This window comes from Ovis canadensis, chromosome 11 (assembly GCF_042477335.2).
Source record: "Ovis canadensis isolate MfBH-ARS-UI-01 breed Bighorn chromosome 11, ARS-UI_OviCan_v2, whole genome shotgun sequence".
Taxonomy (NCBI): domain Eukaryota; kingdom Metazoa; phylum Chordata; class Mammalia; order Artiodactyla; family Bovidae; genus Ovis; species Ovis canadensis.
In genome coordinates this window covers 35,013,962-35,031,518 of record NC_091255.1, presented here as the reverse complement: position 1 = coordinate 35,031,518, position 17,557 = coordinate 35,013,962, and the positions used below count along the sequence as shown (strand labels likewise).

The window sequence follows — 17,557 nt, the reverse complement described above, 5'->3', positions numbered from 1 at the left end:
TATTCTAAAGGAAAGAAGCCCTAAATGGAGAAGAAATAAGATCTCCAGTTGTTACATGGAGTGACTTACCTACTGCATGAGATGTTGATTCCTTGCTCCACCCGCTAAGAGCTGGGACAGCCAGAGAAGCTTCAGGGAATTTTAAGGGGAAGATCCTCAGGACGAGTGGTCCGGGCAGCTGCTAGGGCCTTACCCCCAAAATCCCCCAACCAGAGCTGGCTGGCCACGAGCAGCAAGACTGGCTGCTCATACTGCTTTGCCATATAATAGGTCAATAAATCAAGTGACAAGTTGTTGGGGTAAGGAATGGCAGCCTGAGAAGATGGCAGACTTGTGTCCTTATGAACCATCTTCCTTGAATTAGAATCCAGGCTTCTTTTAACACTGAAAGAGGAGGGAGTAAGGCCCTGGTTCTGGCCAGACTCCAGGAGGGATTTCCTCCTGCCTTCAGTCTTTCACAGATGGGCCTGGTCAGGAAGATGCTTCCTCGTGAGCTAAACGAAGGTATTTTAGCTTAGTGTTCATTACCTGGGTGACAAGTGTCCCAGAGATGGGCCATTATGGGTAATTTAAGCTTAGAGGCAACATCCCGTTAGTGATTAACTTGTAGAAGAACACAAAGGTTCTTCTCCCTCTTATAGTCACACAAGTAGATTGGCAACGACGCCTGAGACTTACAGTCAGCGTTATTGATCATGGACACCTGTGTTCGTTTTACAGGCCACAGAACCGTTTCACATTCACCATTTTGGGGTCTCCTTTCTCGTCCTGTAAGGTCCTTCATAACCTTACATTGAGGGTCCACACAGCTTTTCCATTTCCCCACACACCCTTGAAACCTCAGCTCCTCCTGGTAATGCCTTTTCATTGCTCATTTTAGACTTCAGTCGCCCAGAAAGAATCTCATTGGCACAGCTCACCTCCTTGCACATGGCTGATATGGGTACCGGCTCTAAAATCTGCACTGCTGCTCATTCCACAACCTCTGGACGAAGGCTGGGCCAAGGACTGTTGTGATAAATGCAGCTATTTATTCAAACATTAATAGGCACCGACAGGTTTCCCTGCACAGGGCCAGATGCTCTGGTTAGAGAGATGAATAAGCCATGGCCCCAAGGAGGAGGAAGACACCTCACAGGTGACAAGCAGAAGCTGTGGGTAGGGTCCCGTGTCACTTAGCTTCTTCGCACTGCAAGAGTCAGATTCACGAGCGAGGTCTCCTGTAGGTTTTCACATAGACTGGGACAGCCCGGACAACTGTCAGCACCCATGGCAGCCCAGGGACTGACCGCTGCTGCCTTTGCTCTGGGCTCCTCTCACGCCTGCTTTTTCTATCTCGTACGTCCTCTTCCTACTGTGTGGTCTCTGCTGTCTCGTGTCTTCCACCTCATCTCACCCCTAGTCTTGGCCCCACATCAGCCTTGACCTCTCTCCAGAGGCAGCCAATTCAGGCTTTGCTGCCTGATGCCATGAGGCTGTGGGTGCAGGCATAGAAAGGTGCTGGAATGGGCCAAAGATGCCCCCCTTTACCCAGGGTGGTGGGCATGGCCACACGACCAGTGCCATCCATCACTTACCAACCCAGCCCACCTCCTAGATATCTAGTTACCAGGACACCCTGTCATGAGTCCATTCTCACAGCCACAGTTGAAGATGCATTACACCCTTCCAGCCAGGATTGAAACGTCTCACTTCCAAGACTGATGGTGACAAGGGCCCTTCGAAAAAGCTCTCCACCTCGGAGTCCAGTGTCCTCAGGCTTACATTCAACCTCCTCCGGGTGTGGTTTCTGTCCGTTTTCCAAACCATGGGCTAACTCCTCAGTTTAAGTACCATCACTACATCATGTATAAACAATACAGCTCTCTCTCTCTCACACACACATAGACGTCATGTAAGACACATAAAGGGGCAGACCCACACTTGGACCAACAACCTGCATGTAGGAGAGTAGCCTGGGGTGAAGGGACAGTGAGTAGGAATCGTAATCCCAAACCTGGGATTGAAGCCTGGGTCACTGGCCCCAGACATCTCTCATGTTCTCCAGGAGAGGGCTTTACTGCAGAGTCTCAGAGGGGTGGTAACTTACGGGTGGAGATCTTGCTCACACCAGTGAATCCCAGGGGCATCTCCTGCAGAGTCAGCACATCAGAAAATCCTCCCCTGAGGGAGTCCCCAGGAGAGGCTCTCACCCTCCCGCCCCCTGCCCCTCCCCCACCCGCCAGTGCCAGCCCAGAGCTGAGCCAGCATCCTTCCAGTGTTTGCTCTGGATGAACATCGCCTCAGGGATGGAGAGGCCGATTTGGAGTCAGACACCTGATCCAGGTCTGGATTTTGTACTTTTTTTGGCTTCGCCACGAGGCACATGGAATCTTGGTTCCCAGACTAGAGATTGAACCCCCGACCCTGCAGTGGAACTGCAGTCTTAACCACTGGACCTCCAGGGAAGTTGCTGATTTTGTCCATAAAAAGGACAACTGAAAATTCCACAGAAGCTCAGTGGGCTGCCTGGCAGTTATGTTTCTGGAGACGCCTTGACTTCCAAGCTGGAGCCAAAGATCTCAGCTCAACAGGAAGCCACTCCCTTCACCTCCCGGCTCTTGGTTCTTGGCTGGCAACTCGAAACAGCTGCACTGTCCGGGCGGCCAGCTCTGCTCCGCAGCCATCAGCACCCCATGGGGGCAACATCCCCAGGCTGAGGCCCCGCCACTGGCAACCGAGGGGCTCCTCTTTTTTGATGGACCTGGAAAGTAGGTCTGGATGAGCCAGGACGGGGCAGGGGTGTGGCAGACACTGATTTCTAGCCTGTCTCCGGCTCTGGGACCTAAACCCTCAGATGGCTGAGACCTTGCTGGGTTCCTTGTTCACGGCACATGGCCCAGAGCCCAGGACATAACAGGCTCCATAAGTGTTTACTGGATGAATAAGTAAGAACAAATGAATGTGTATCTTCCCAGCACCCTCCCTTCTACTGAGAAGTACTCCTGTCCAATCACCTGACTACAGAGGAGCTTCCAGCTCTTTAAAGATGTCCCTCCCGACCCCCACAACCCTGGCCAGAGTTGATGGGCCAAGGGGAGGATACCTGACCCAAGCCAGGCCAAAGAAAGTTTTTCCTGAGAATTTTGTTAAACAGGAACTCAGGGTCAGTCTCTCTGCTGTAGAAGATGTGAAATGTAGACGTGCAAGACAGCCCCATTCATTCCTTGCATTTTCCATGGAGTGAGAGAGAATGCAGCTGATACACAAAGACGAGTAGAGACAAGAAAAGGCCTCCAGCCGCCCAGCCCCTGGCTCCAGAAATTCCTGAGGCCCAGCTGTGCTTGTCTCCTCCTGCAGCCTGGTTGCCCAGTGATTCCTTTGATTGAATGAGGTACTACATTACCTTACCAGCACAGCTCCCTTTCCTTGGCTTAAAAATTTTAAGATGTAAGAAAAATAAAGTGATACAAAGAAAACAAAAATGTCCCATTACACAACGCCCGGGAAAACGCCTCTGACAATAAAAAAGCAATACATGCCATCACCAGAAAAATGGAAGAGTCCAGAAAAACACAGTGAAAATCAAAAACTTTCCTCTTCCTAAAGGTTAACAGCTCCCTGTAAATCAAATTATCTTAGACCAAAGTCTGGCATATGTGTGTGTGAGTATCTGTACGTATATACACATATAACCTTCCCTGGTGGCTCAGAGGGTAAAGAATCTGCCTGCAATGCAGGAGACCCAGGTTCGATTCCTGGTCAGGAAGATCCTCTGGAGAAGGAAATGGCAACCCAGTATTCTTGCCTGGAGAATCCCATGGATAGAGGAGCCTGGTGGGCTATAGTCCATGGGGTCGCAAAGAGTCGGATACAACTGAAGGGACTGAGCATGCAGGCATGCAAAGAAGCATCAGAATGTGCTTACTATTTGGTAGCTTTTTATCCCGCAGCATATTGTAGAGATTGGTTCGTATCATCACACACAGGTCTTCCCCAGTCTCCTAATCGCTGCAGTGCTCACTGCATGCATGCAAATCATAGATAACGCATTGCCCAGTGGACAGACGTTTAAGAAACTAACAATTTTGGGTTTTGTGATCACATACTATGCAACTATATGTATGCATTTAACTTTGCTGGACCTTTGCAAATGATCCATAGGGTAAATTTCTAGCAGTGAAATTGCCAGGGCAAAGAGTTTATGTGTTAGAAAAAACAACAACTATTGATGCCTTTTGCCATGTTGTTCTCCAAAAAGCACGCACACAGTTACATTCACTCCAACACATCACAAGAATACCTGTTTCCTCATACCCTCCCCAGGCAGCCCATTATCAAATTTAAGACTTTTTGCCAAACCAAGAGGTGAACACTGCCGTCTCATTGTTTTGATTAACATGTCTTTTTACAAATGTATTTACTTACTTTTGGCTGCACTGGATCTTCATTGTTGCACATGGGCTTTCTCTAGTTGCAGCAAGCTCGGGCTCTAATCTCAAAGGCTCAGCAGTTACAGCACACAGGCTTGGTTGCTCCACAGCATGTGGGATCTAGTTCCCTGACCAAGGATTGAACGCATGGCCCCGGCATTGGCAGGCAGATTCTTAACCACGGGACACCAGGGAAGTCCGATTTACATGTCTTGATGAAGAAAATTGAGATTTTTTTTTTCAGCAGATAGTTTGGCCATCTATGTGTATCTTCTTTCTTTTTCTTTTTTTGAAAACTGCCTATTCATTTCAGTGGAACAAAATAATATCTGTTCCAATATATGAGAATCTGCAATACAGTGAAGATAAAACATTATCTTGATGTTGAAAACTAGGGGATTTCCCTGGCATTCCAGTGGTTAAGACTCCACGCTTGCAATGAAGAGGGTGCGTGTTTCGTCTAAGATGCCACATCTTAGTTTTAGCCGAGCGATGTGGCTAAAAAAGAGGGCGGAAAGAAAGGGAGAGACACAGGAAGAGGAAGGAGGGAGTGAAGCTGTCCCCATGGGGCACCCTTGGGGATCCAGGGGCTCCCAGAAGCCCAGGGTGAAGGACTCACTCTCCCCAGGCATTGCTCTCTGTCCTATCTTGGATAAACAAGTCCTTGGGACTTACCAGCACAGGAAAGAAAGTCCATACTAGTCATCTTGTTAAAGGGGATCTCCAATCAACTTTTCACTTCAGGACAGGAGACTAGAAAACAAATCATGAAGAGAAGTCTCAGTATCTGCCAAGAACTGGGAGCACCTTCCCAGCAAGTTTCTACGACCTCATGGGCTTGGCCTCAGAGAAGGTGATCTGACGGTAGACGCATCCCTAGGATTCCACAGATGTTGAAGGTCCAGGAGAAAAATGACTGAGTCAGAGAAAAACTGCTAAGAACTCCCAGTTCCTAATAGCCCAATGAAGTGGAATTCCTCAAGCAAGTAGGAGGCAAAAGGCAATTATAAAACGAAGTGGGTTAGAGACTTCTCTGGTGGTCAAGCAGCTAAGACTCTGCTCCCAATGAAGGCAACCAGAGTTCGATCCCTGTTTGAGGAACTAGATCCCACATGCCCACAATGAAAGATACTACCTGCTGCAACCAAGACCCAGCACAGCCAAAGAAATAAATAAAAATAAACATTAAAAAAAAATGAAGTGCGTTATATCCAGTGATTCATACTCCTAAACTCTTTTTTTGACTCCTAACACTCTTAATATTAAAAATAAGTGGAGCTCAATTTTTTTTTAAGTCAGGTGTAAAAAAGGCTACCACTTTGGGAACTTGGCAGTTTCTTACAAAATTAAAAGCGTGTATTTCCTATCTGACCCAGGAATTCCAGTCCTAGAAATTTATCCAAGAAAGAGAAAAACTTATGTTTGTAAAAGATCTGCACGCAAACCAGAGCAACAGTTGCTTGGCTGAGAGGACTGACCAGAAAGGGCACAAGGGAATGAATGAAAATGTCTGTACTGATAGCGGTGGTGATTACATGGATGGACATATTTCTCAAAACTCATAGAACTGTACACCTCACATCTGTGCATATCTCTGTGTATAAGTTATTGCTCAATGTAAAAGGTTTTTAGGGAATTCCCTTGCAGTCCAGTGGGGAGGACTTGGTGTTTTTACTGCCAAGGGCCTGGGGAACTAAGATTCTGTAAGCCACCTGGCACAGATTTAAAACAAATATAAAAGCTTATTAGTTGAAAAAATTAAAGTAAGACATTGTTGGGACTTCCCTGGTGGTCCTGTGGCTAAGATTCTATGCTCCCAACGCAGGGGGTTTGATCCCAGGTCAGGGAACTAGATCCTGCATGCTGCAACTAAAGATTCTACGTACTGTAAGTAAGACTCGGCACAGCCAAATTAATAAAATAAAATAATTTTTTAAAGTAAGAATTGTTTAAATGCACAATAGAGGACTATTACTAGAGCATACAACTCAGTTTTATAATGTTTAAAGTTGATTTTAAATACTGTTGGCATTCTGTACATGTGGACCCAGAAGCCATGGAAACAGAGGGCTGACTGTATTTACCCAAATAAGGGGGAAATATCAGTAAACTGAAGCAGAAAGGAGTAGTGATAAAGAATAGCTAGTGATGAAATGGTAATGAAAGATCTCCCCTCCCAGTGAACCCACACCAGGTCGCTTTATGAATGAGTTGTACCAAAATTTCAAGGAATGGATCACCTGTACTTTGTATAATCTGCTCCTGAAAACAAAAGAAGTCAAGCCAACTAGGTTTATGAAGATTTTACTCCAGCTAAGGATGGACAAGAAAATAAAAATATAGGCTTCACTCACTTATGAACATAAATGTGAAAACCCCAAAGGAAATATGGGCCAACCAAATCCAGAAGTTTACCTGAAAAGAAATCTTCCAATCTAACGAGGTCAAGTTTGCCCTGGGGGTGCGAGGACGGTGTGCCACCCCACATTCTTCCTTCCTGACAGAACCCCAGCTTGTTGGAGGCAGTGCGTGTGCCCCAGTCCTGAGGGATGAGTCACGATTAGTCACAGCCATGCCCTGCTCCCCGCCAGACACTCAGAATGCAAACCTCCCTTGCAACCAGAAGCACCAAGATCTGTTTCTGACTTATGATACCAAGACAAGTCGACTGGGGGAGGAGGTGTCAGTGGAAGTCTGACCTTGGCTGCTGAAAGGAGAGTCACTGATGGTAAAGCAGTTCAGCACTTCTGTTGTCCCGCCCTCCCGTTCATCACCAGATCTGTGTCTTTGGATGCAGTAGTCAGCTTGCACCCCTGAGGGTGCCGCGAGGACAAAAAGCCAGTGTGCTGATGGCAAGACAGAAAGAGAGACTCTTGACTGGAGGACGCCATCAAGTGCTGGGTTAACCTGAGATGGACCCTCTCCAGCCTGCTCCTTAAGTAGTTACTGTCCTTTGAGAATTCCCTGGTGGTCCAGTGGTTAGGACTCCATGCTTTCACTGCAGGAGGCACGGGTTTGATTCCTAGTTGGAAACTAAGATGATCCCTCAAGCCGCAATGTATGGCCAAAATAAATAAATAAGTTAATTAATAAACTTAAAATAAGTTACTGCCCTTAGATTTTTAAGGTACAACTGCTGGTATTCTGTTATATGCAGCGGAGACCATATCTACCAGTTCAAATGGTTTATCATCAGAAAATCTACCACCATTATTCACTGCATTAGTGGGCTAAAGGAGGAAGAGCACACGATTGTGTTTTGTAATAGGAGAGGCTCAGGGAGCAATGCCTAATTTTAATCTATAAAACTTCAGAGGGAATTCCCTGGTGGTCCAGTGGTTAAGAATCCGCCAGGCAATGCAGGGGACACGGGTTCAATCCCTGGTCTGGGAAAATCCCACCTGCCCCGAAGCAACTAAGCCCATGCGCCACAGCTACTGAGCCCGAGTGCTGTAGAACCTGTGCTCTACAAGAGAAGCCACTGCTGGGCAACTAGAGAAAGCCCTCCAGCAGCAACGAAGGCCCAGCGCCGCAAACAAAGCAAACAAAACAATCCTATAACTAATGTATTTAATGATGCCCTCCTGGTTAACATGGATACAAGACACAATTGCCACTACCACAATACTGGGGGTCCTGAGCAACGTGCTAAGATAAGAAAAGGCAATAAGCAGTACACAGACGTGAAAGGAAAAGATACACCCATTGTTACCTGTGATGATATGATCACCTGTGTAGAGAATCTACCAGAAACAAGAAGCAAACTACTAGAACCGAAAGGAGAGTCAGGGACTCTGATCACTACAGGAGAAATTGAATGCTAATAGCTCTCCGTTAGGAATTATAGAAAGCAAAACATCATTCACAATAGTAGTACAATATGTAAAGTATTCAGAACTTGATTAAGAATGTTCTTTCCATTTATGTAAAGCCTTTATGGAAAAAAATTAAAACTGTTAAAAAGATATGAAATTTTGGTATAAATGAAAGATCAACAATTTGTTTGGATGGGTCAAATCAATATTACAAAGATGTTGTGCTTAGTCGCTCAGTTGTGTCCAGCTCTTTGCAACCCCATGGACTGTAGCCTGCCAGGTTCTTCGGTCCATGCGGAGTCTCCAGGCAAGAATACTGGAGTGGGTTGCCATGCCATCCTTCAGGGGATCTTCCCAACCCAGGTGTTGAACCTAGGTCTCCCACACTGCAGGCAAATTCTTTACCATCTAAGACACCAGGGAAGCCCATAAAGATGTTAATTCTCCCTAAAATAATATATAAGTTAAATTTTCCGGAACTTGACAAACCTATTCCAGAACGTGTATGGCAGTACAGAGGTACATGGATAGTTACATCAGCTTTGAAAAAGAAAAGAAAAGAGAGAATCACCCTGCCAGGTAGTAAAACATATCGTAATAATTTTGGCAGAATCCTTAAGACTATAATAAAAAGACACTAGAGGAAGCATATAAAAGCTAGGTATGAGACACAGACAAGCCAAGGCAGTGTCTTATTTGATGTGGTCAATCTATGCCGCAGTTTCTACCTCTTAGAGCATGAGCTATGTTTCTGAGTGCCTTCTATCCCAAAGCTCGCCATCTAGAGGGGTAGACAAACACTGAAACAAAGTATCACCATAGCTTTGGCAGGATTGTCTGGAATTTATATACAGTAACGAGTCCAGTCTAGGGAGCTCAAAGAACAAATACCCTTCCCAGAAGTGGTTCAGAGCTAGAGCCACCAAACCATGACAACCTTCCGGACAGAGTGCTTGTGCTTGAGTCCAAGAGGCTTCAGGGACTGGCCCAGTTAGTGGCTTTACCATGCAAATACTAGGTAGAAACATCCCATTCCACCTGCTGATACTTAGGTTCAGGTCCATAAGAACCCCACTCTGATTCTAATTTGTTGTAGTCGGCTTCTTTTGACTACAAGCAAAAGGGAATACAGTGAAATCACCTACAAAATTAAAAAAAGAAAAAGTTTCTCAACCTTCCTGGCCACAGTTGATTTGTGCAAAAATCATCAATGGATGATTGTGGCTAAAGTTTGACTGGGAACAGGATATTTACATGCTATCAAAGTATCTCCCTCCAAAACTGCTTCTTAGTTATAAAAGGAATAATAGTATCTTTTTTTTTTTGGCTGCACGGCATGTGGGATCTTAGTTCCCTGGCCAGGGATTGAACCAGCTCCTGCAGCGGAAGCTGGGAGTGTTAACCATTGGACCTCCAGGGAAGTCCTGAAAAGTAGTATCATGATAATGGAGAGAATGGGTAGATTCCCCTTAACCAAATGCTCGAGGTTTTAAAATCACCAGTAATGGATCAAATTGACATAGTATATATCTCCCAACATGATGTACTGAGAAAGACACATTACTCATCTAATATTCCTGCCAGGAAAACAACCCAAATCCAATCATGAGAAACATCAGCTAACCCAAAGAAATACCTACATAATTGAGGGATATCCTGTGTAATTACTGGATGACGGTTTCCAAAAATGTCAAAGTCATGAAAAATAAAGACAGGTTAAAGAACTAAAGGAAACTAAAGAGATACGGTCCTGCGTTGGATCCTCAACTGGGGAAAAAAAGCTATAAAGGACATTGTTCAGATAGATAGCAAAATGGGAATATGAACCATGAGTTGGATAATGGTATTGTATCAATATTACATTCTTGAAATTAATAACTATACTACAGTTAGGTAAGAAAATGTCCTTGTTTTTTAGGAAATATGTTGAAATATTGGAGGGAAAAGATGTGATGTCTGTAACTTACTCTCAAATGGTTCAGGAAAAAGACAAAGTGAGAAAGCAAAGGAGACAAAATGGTAATGAATGGCGAGTCCTAGCCAAAGTGATACATATTAATAAAATTAACCATCACACTATACATGGGATGCTTACTGTCAAGTGCAATAAATTTAGAAGTTGGCAATCAAAAGCTAGCCAAATCCACCCAAGGGACAATGAGATTAATTTACCTTCTCCTATTCTACCTGCTAAGTACGACTGGACATTATATTTAAAACAAACACAAAAAGATGTAGAAACCCAAAAGGTAGGTGCCTCAGGATCTCAGGAACAGCCTGATGGCAGTGAGATCCCTGGGTTTTCTTTTTGCCTCGAATGTCCCTCTCTTGGAGGAAAAGAAATTAGCAACCTGGAAACACCACAGACACAGCCTGCTCTCTCCGCCAGGAAAAGGAGAGCCTAACGGCAGAAAACTCCGAAAATAACCACTTGAGTCCAGCCAAATATTACAGAAAAACGTTGACCCCACCCACACCCATACCAACAAAGGCCAAGTGGTGAGCATAGATTTTCAGGCTTGCTATAAGGTGCCCCAACATCCCTGCTGGGGTGGTTTCTAAGAAGGCCAAGAAGGAAGTGGGAACTTTCACCCCTATCAGCTGGTAATGAGGCCTCCCACACTCAGGGTCCACAGAAATTGCAGGGGAGCCTGGACGCCCATCCAGACTGGCTCAGTGACCAGTCATCTTTCGCCCTCTCTGCTGGCATGGTATCAGAGGAAGCCTTCTAGAGAGTCAGAAGTTCCCCTCATTTCTGCAGAAATGAGGGCATCCACCCCAAGTGGCAGTGGTGACCCAGTGGGGACCTGGAACTCCCACCCTCACTCATGAGACGTCCACAGTTTGGATGTGAAATGTGAACTTCAGCCTCTGCCTGGCAGTAAGGAGGCAGTGCCCCTCCCTTCCCTGCCAGAGCAGTAGCAGAGAAAGCCAGCTGAAACAGAAGGTTTAAATCAGATCCAGAGTCTCATAAAATAATGTTAAGATACTCCCATTTCATTAAAAATTAGTCAATGTACCAAAACCAGGGAAGGTCTCAAACTGAATGAAAAAAGCCAGTCTGTAGCTGCCACCACCCAAAGGGACAGAGATGTTAGAGCTATCTGAAAAATCATTCAAAGCAGCCACGATAAAATGCTTTCACAAAAAATTATGCATATGCTTGAAACAAATGGAAAAATAGAAAGCTTCACCAAAGAAAGAGATCTAAAGAAGAACCAAATGGAAATTTTAGAGCTGAAAAAATATAATAACTGAAACAAGAGCTCAGGGAATGGGTTCAGCAACAGAATGGAGGGGACGGAGAAAAGAATCAGTGAGCTGGAAGATTCAATAATGGAAATCACCCATTCTGAACAATAGAGAGCAAGAATAAAATTTAAAAAAAAAAAAAGCCACAGTCTCCCATGGGACCTGTGGGACTACAACAAAAGATCTGCCGATATGTCATCAGAACCTCAGAAGCAGAGGAGAAAGAAGATGAGGCTGAAACAGTTCTTAAAGAAATAAGTGCTAAAAACTATCCAAATTTGCAGGAGACATAAACTTACACACGTAACATGCTGAGCAAACCCCAAACAGGATAAACTCAAAGGATAACCCAAAGATAAAGCCTCCCAAAATAAACAGGCAACTACCATATGACCTAGAGATTGCATTCCAGAGCAATTTTCCCCAGGGAAATGAAGACTTACGTTCACACAGAAATCTCTAACATGGACAGCACATCTATCTGTAATAAGTCAACAACTGGGATCCGCCTTCGTGTCCTTCCACTGGTAAACAGATAAGCTGTAGAACATACGTACTAAGGAAGACTACTCTGCAATAGTAAGCAATGAACTTCTGATGCACAGAACAACCTGTACAAATCTCCAGAGAATTACGCTGAGTGGGGGGAGGAGGGAACCAGTTCCAAAAGGTTATATACTGTATGATCCCATTTTTTTGTTGGGGGGGGGCTGTGGGGGGCATGCCGTGCAGCATGTGGGATCTTAATTCCCTGACCAGGGGTTGAACCTGTGCTCCCTTACAGCCTTGAGTTGGAAGCTTGGGATCTTAACCCTGGACCGCCAGGGAAGTCCCAATATAACATTCTTGAAATGACATGATTATAGCAATGAAGAACAGATGAGTAGTGGTCAGGGGGTAAGGAGGGGTGGGGAGGTAGGAAGGAAGAGGCTAAGGGTATCAAAGGGCAACATGAGGAATCCTTATGGTGATGGAAATGTTCTGTATCTTGACAGAACAATGTCAATATCATGTTTGTGATACTGGATGTACTACAGTTTTGCAAGATGTTACTACTGGGGAAAATTGGGTAAAGAGTCCACAGGATCTCCATCTTATTTCCTACAACTCATGTGAATTGATAGTTGTTTCAAAATAAGAAGTTTAATTTTTAAAAGTCTACCTGAAATTTTTAAAAGTATCTTTGTAAATAATTCCACTTTTTAAAAAATAGAAAATACAATCTTTAAGTTCATTATGTTCCAAGTGATATTCCAATAACAACCAGTTTAAAAAAAATTAAGAGGATTTTTGGCTCACTGAACTTCAAAATCAGTGATGCCAAGGACCTGGTTTCTTTTTTCATTATAACTTCCCTGGTATTAACTTCATCCTAAGGTCAGATCCCCTTGTGATCACAAAATAGATGCCAACAACTCACCTGGGGTTACTTATTTCCTTGTCCGCATCCAGAGAAAGTACACATACCTCAACCAACCAACAGAAGTCTTGGGCTTCGTTATGAAAAGACCAACTTACTTTCTGTCTCCATCCTTGGACGAGTCACTCTCACCATGGGACACCCTTACCAACTCGCATCAGGGGAGGAAAGGGAGGAGGTCCCCCTTGTCCAAGGGGAGGAAGCCTAGTGACTAACTTAGGTCAACATATGCAGGTAAGATAGAGTCATTTGCACCAAAAATTCTAAGGATGGAGTATGAGTAATTTCTTGAAAGAAGAAAAGCTAAATGGGTCTTGAGCAGACCTCCAACTAATGTCTTCAGCACAAACTCTAAAAATGAACCACAGAGCTTCCCTGGTGGCTCAGTGGTAAAGAATTCACCTGCCAGTGTAGGAGACCCAGGTTCAATCCCTGATCTGGGAAGGTTCCACGTTGTTGCAGAGCAACTAAGCCAGTTTACCATAAACTATTGAGCCTGTGCACTAGAGCCCGGGAACTGCAACTATAGAGCCCACGTGCCACAACGACTGAAGCTGGCGTGCCCTAGAACCCACGCACTGCAACAAAGAGTAGTAACTCTTTATATATAAAGAGTAGTTGGGGGCTAGAGAAGAGCCCAAGCAGCGATAAAGACTCAGCACAGCCAAAACGAACAAATAAATGATTTTAAAAAACAAATAAACCACAACCAGAGCTCTAAATTAGACTTCTTTGGATGCATGCAACAGAAATCAACTCTAACTTAATCCAACACAGAGTTCTTGAAAAGATGCAGAAGCTCACTGGCCACAAGTGAACACTGGAAATCCAGAACTGCTCAGGAATCAGGTGACTCTGAGGAATTAGTAGCAGGAAGTATTCTACGGCTTTTCCTGCGCCCTTTGTCGAAATGAATCAAGTCCAGTCCTATTTTCTCTACTTCTATGGCCTCATTCACTGTTTGAAATCCTAGGAGAAGGGGTATGACTGTCCATGATTAGATCACATCCCTGGACTGATCCTTCCTAACAGGAAGGATCTAGCGGAAAGAACTTCCAAAGACATTTTGGTTTCCAAAGCAACAGGCCAGGATTCTTACTCCCATCAAGTCTGCACTCATCAGGGGAGGTGTAATCTCTCAAAAGAAACGGGGTCCTCTTATTTGAAAGGAATAGATGCTGGGTTTAAAAATTACAAATATTCAGGACTTCCCTGATGGCCCATGGCTAAGACTCTGCTCCCAACGCTGGGGGCCTGGGTTTGAGCCTTGGTCAGGGAACTAGATCCCACATGTGGCAGCTAAGGGTTCACATGCTTCAACTAAATCTCCTGCGTGCCACAAATAAGACCCAGCACAGCCAAATAAATAAAAATTTTTAATCAGAAATATTCACCTTAGGTATTACATGATAAAACATGTGAGATGACATGAAGCAGCACTCAAATGAAAAGTATAAACTGAATGAGTTTACCTGAAAATCAAGATTGAAAATAAGTCAACTAAGATTTCAACTCAAGAAGGTAGAAACAGAACATGAAAATAAGCACACTAGAAACTAACAAAACATCGTAAATCAATTATACTTCAAAGAATAAATTACAAAATAAAGAAAATGGGCTCAAAGTGTGAGAAATTATTCAAGATAAAAGTAGATATTTGTCTTCAAATCAAAAACCCCAGCTATTGACTCGTGAATATAATAAACCTGGTTCTTGGACTAGCCCACTAAAACAGACCAATCTTTGGCAAGTTTGGTCAATAAAGAAAGGGAGGCAGGGAGGAAGACAGAGAAGAGGAAGAACAAAAACACAAATAAACAACATTAGGGGTTATAGCTACAGGTATGGAGATTTTAACAGATTATAAAAGTATAAAATGTGCAAATTTATGACAATAAATTGAAGGCTACATGAAAGAGATATTGTATTAGAAAAATAACAGTTACAAAAATTGACTCAAGATGTAGAAGCTTCAAGAAACAATTAGAGAAGGAACTGAAAAGGTATTTGAGGAGTTTTCCCACAAGTGTCTTCAGGCCCAGACAGTTTCATAGGTGAATTCCACCAAAACTGCATGGAAAATCCCTATGATCTCTAACTTTTCCAGATAATATAAAAATTTCCAGCTTATTTTACAAGGCCAGTAGAACTGTGAACACAACAAACACAGAGAGATAAATGTACCCCCCAAAGAAATCTATGGGCCACACCTATTTTCTAACTTTGTACATGTACAAATTCTGAATAAAATCTGAGCAAACTAACCTATAACTATGTTTAAAGAATAATTCATAATGGCCAAGTAGGATTAATCTGAAACATTCAACAATGCAAAAGTAGAAACAATTCAGCCCATCGGCATGTGAAGAAAGCAAAATATTAGGACTGTTTCAGTAGGTGTCAAAGCACATGAATCCCTTTTCTGTGTCTGCAAAATCCTTCAACATGGAAATCTTTGGAGAAGCAGAACCTGCCTTGTATTATAGAAGGTGAAAATGCCAGATACCTTGCTTTCCAAGACTCCTTTGTAACTGGGTCATAGGTACAGATCAATAGGACTCACACCCAGACTTTTCAATATTTATTTGTTTTGACTGTGCCAGGGCTTAGTTGCAGCATGTGAACTCTTAGCTGTGGCATGTGGAATCTAAGTTTCCTGACCAGGGATCAAAGGCGGGCCCCCTGCATTGGGGGTGCAGAGTCTTAGCCACTGGGCCACCAGGGAAGTCCCTCACACCCAGACTTTGAATCTGGAGTTAGTATCACAACACAGGAGGGATAACGCAGGATTCTCTCTCTGCAGTCAGGAGGCTGTGCTAACTCTGAGCTCCTGGCCCAGCAGTTGCAGTGGAACAAGCTTCAGAGACCTGGTCTTGCAGGGAGAGCAGAGATTTCCTCGCTAGACTGGTTCTGCAGCCTGGTTCTCAGCTCTGTTCCTAGCTACACCAGCCCACGTATGGTTCTCTAGCCCTCGTTTAGAAGCCTGTGAAGTAGCCAATGTAGTTTCAATAAGTTCCTCTTCAGCCTAAATTAAGTAGAAAAAATTTCTGTTGCTTCCAACTAAAAACCCCAACTGATGCCAAAATGGCAAAAAACCCCAACAGCCTCAGAGGCCTTACTCCATGTCGTGGGCTCTATGTAACTTCACCTCGCTTCTTGCTACTTACTTAGTGCCTCCTTTTCTCCATGTCTTTGAGTACTCTTTGCAGCCAACAAATTATATAACTAACAGGTCTCTGGATTAACTGCACCTGGCTCAAGTATCCTTTCCTTGTCCAGTCACCAGCCAGCAGATAGGGGCAGGCCTGTGCGATTGCAGGGTACCCCTTCTAGGGGACAGTTAATAGGATATTTTCATCACGGAAGGGGCCGTGGACCAACAGATATGACATCTATCTGAAACAGGCATCCAGCTGGCTCTTGGGAAATCCTAAAAGGCTTTTCAGAAGAAGAAATTCTGGGTTGGAACTCTCCAGATAAGTAAGTTAGGCAGAAAGGGATGAAGGGTGAGAAGGCATAAGAAAGAGAGTAACCTAGAGTCAAGGGTGGAGCATTAAGAGATGGGATTAGGGACTTCCCTGGGGGTTCAGAGGCTAGGACTCAGAGTTCCCAATGCCGGGAGCCCAGGTTTCAATCCCTGGTCAGGGAACTAGATCCCGCATGCCGCAACCAAGAGTTCTCATGCCATATCTAAGATCCAGCTCAGTGAAAGAAAGGAAGGAAGGAAGGAAGAGATAGGGGCTGGACAGGTGGACAAGGGTCAGATCTTACAAGACTCTGTAGGCCTGTTAGGGTTCTCAGATTCCCTCCTGAGGGTTGCAAGGAGCCATTGGTGAATTTCAAGCAGTGGAAGGATACGAGCATTTCTGAAGGACCACTCAGGTGGGGAGAAGGAGGGGAGTCAGTAAATGGGGAGAGCAGTGGAGAGGCTGTCACAGAGACACAGTGGACAGAACATGGCACCCTGCATGAAGATGGTGGCAGTGAGGGTGGAAAAAAGGGGGCTGAGGGGCATTGGGAGGGAAAACCAGTGGGACTTGGTGGCAGGTTAAATAGGGGGTGGAGCTAAGGATGACTCTCAGGGATTTTGCTTGTACTAGATAAATGAGCGGATGACAAAACCATTCACCAGGTTGGACAACACAGGAAGACAGGCTATTCAGAGAGAGGCGATGAACTTAGTTTTTGAACATATTGCTTCAGGGCCTGTGGGACAGCCAAGAAGTTCAAAAGGCGGTGGGACATATGTGTTTGGGTCTCAGGAGAGGGGTCTGGGCTAGAGATGAAGACTTGAGAATCACTGAGGGGACAAGTGGTGGCCAAAGGCAAGGGAGTGGATGAGGGGAAGCTCAGGGGTTTGTGTGGCATCACAGAAGAAGGCCAGTGACAACTCTGGGGCAGGTTAATCTCTCATGAAGGATAGAAGAAGAGGAATCCACAAAGAAGATTTGAAAAAGGTCAGCTAAAGAAGCAGGAAGAAAACCAAGAAAAAATTACTCTTGGATAAACAACAAGGTCCTACTGTATAGCACAGGGAACTATATTCAATATCCTGGGATAAACCATAATAGAAAAGAATATAAATAAGAATGTATGTATGTGTATAACTGAGTCACTGGCAGTAACAGCAGAACAATCAACTTGCCAATCAACTCCAA

General features: G+C 44.4%; 1 long non-coding RNA gene across 1 annotated transcript; it reads right to left on the bottom strand.

The window, feature by feature from the left end:
* Positions 1–4,686: 4,686 nt before the first annotated feature.
* On the bottom strand, positions 4,687–7,258 carry LOC138447413 (uncharacterized). The gene is made up of 4 exons (XR_011259826.1): positions 7,112–7,258; positions 6,828–6,954; positions 5,088–5,165; positions 4,687–4,761 (listed from the first exon to the last, which is right to left on the bottom strand). It is a non-coding gene; the product is annotated as an uncharacterized lncRNA (long non-coding RNA).
* Positions 7,259–17,557: the final 10,299 nt, after the last annotated feature.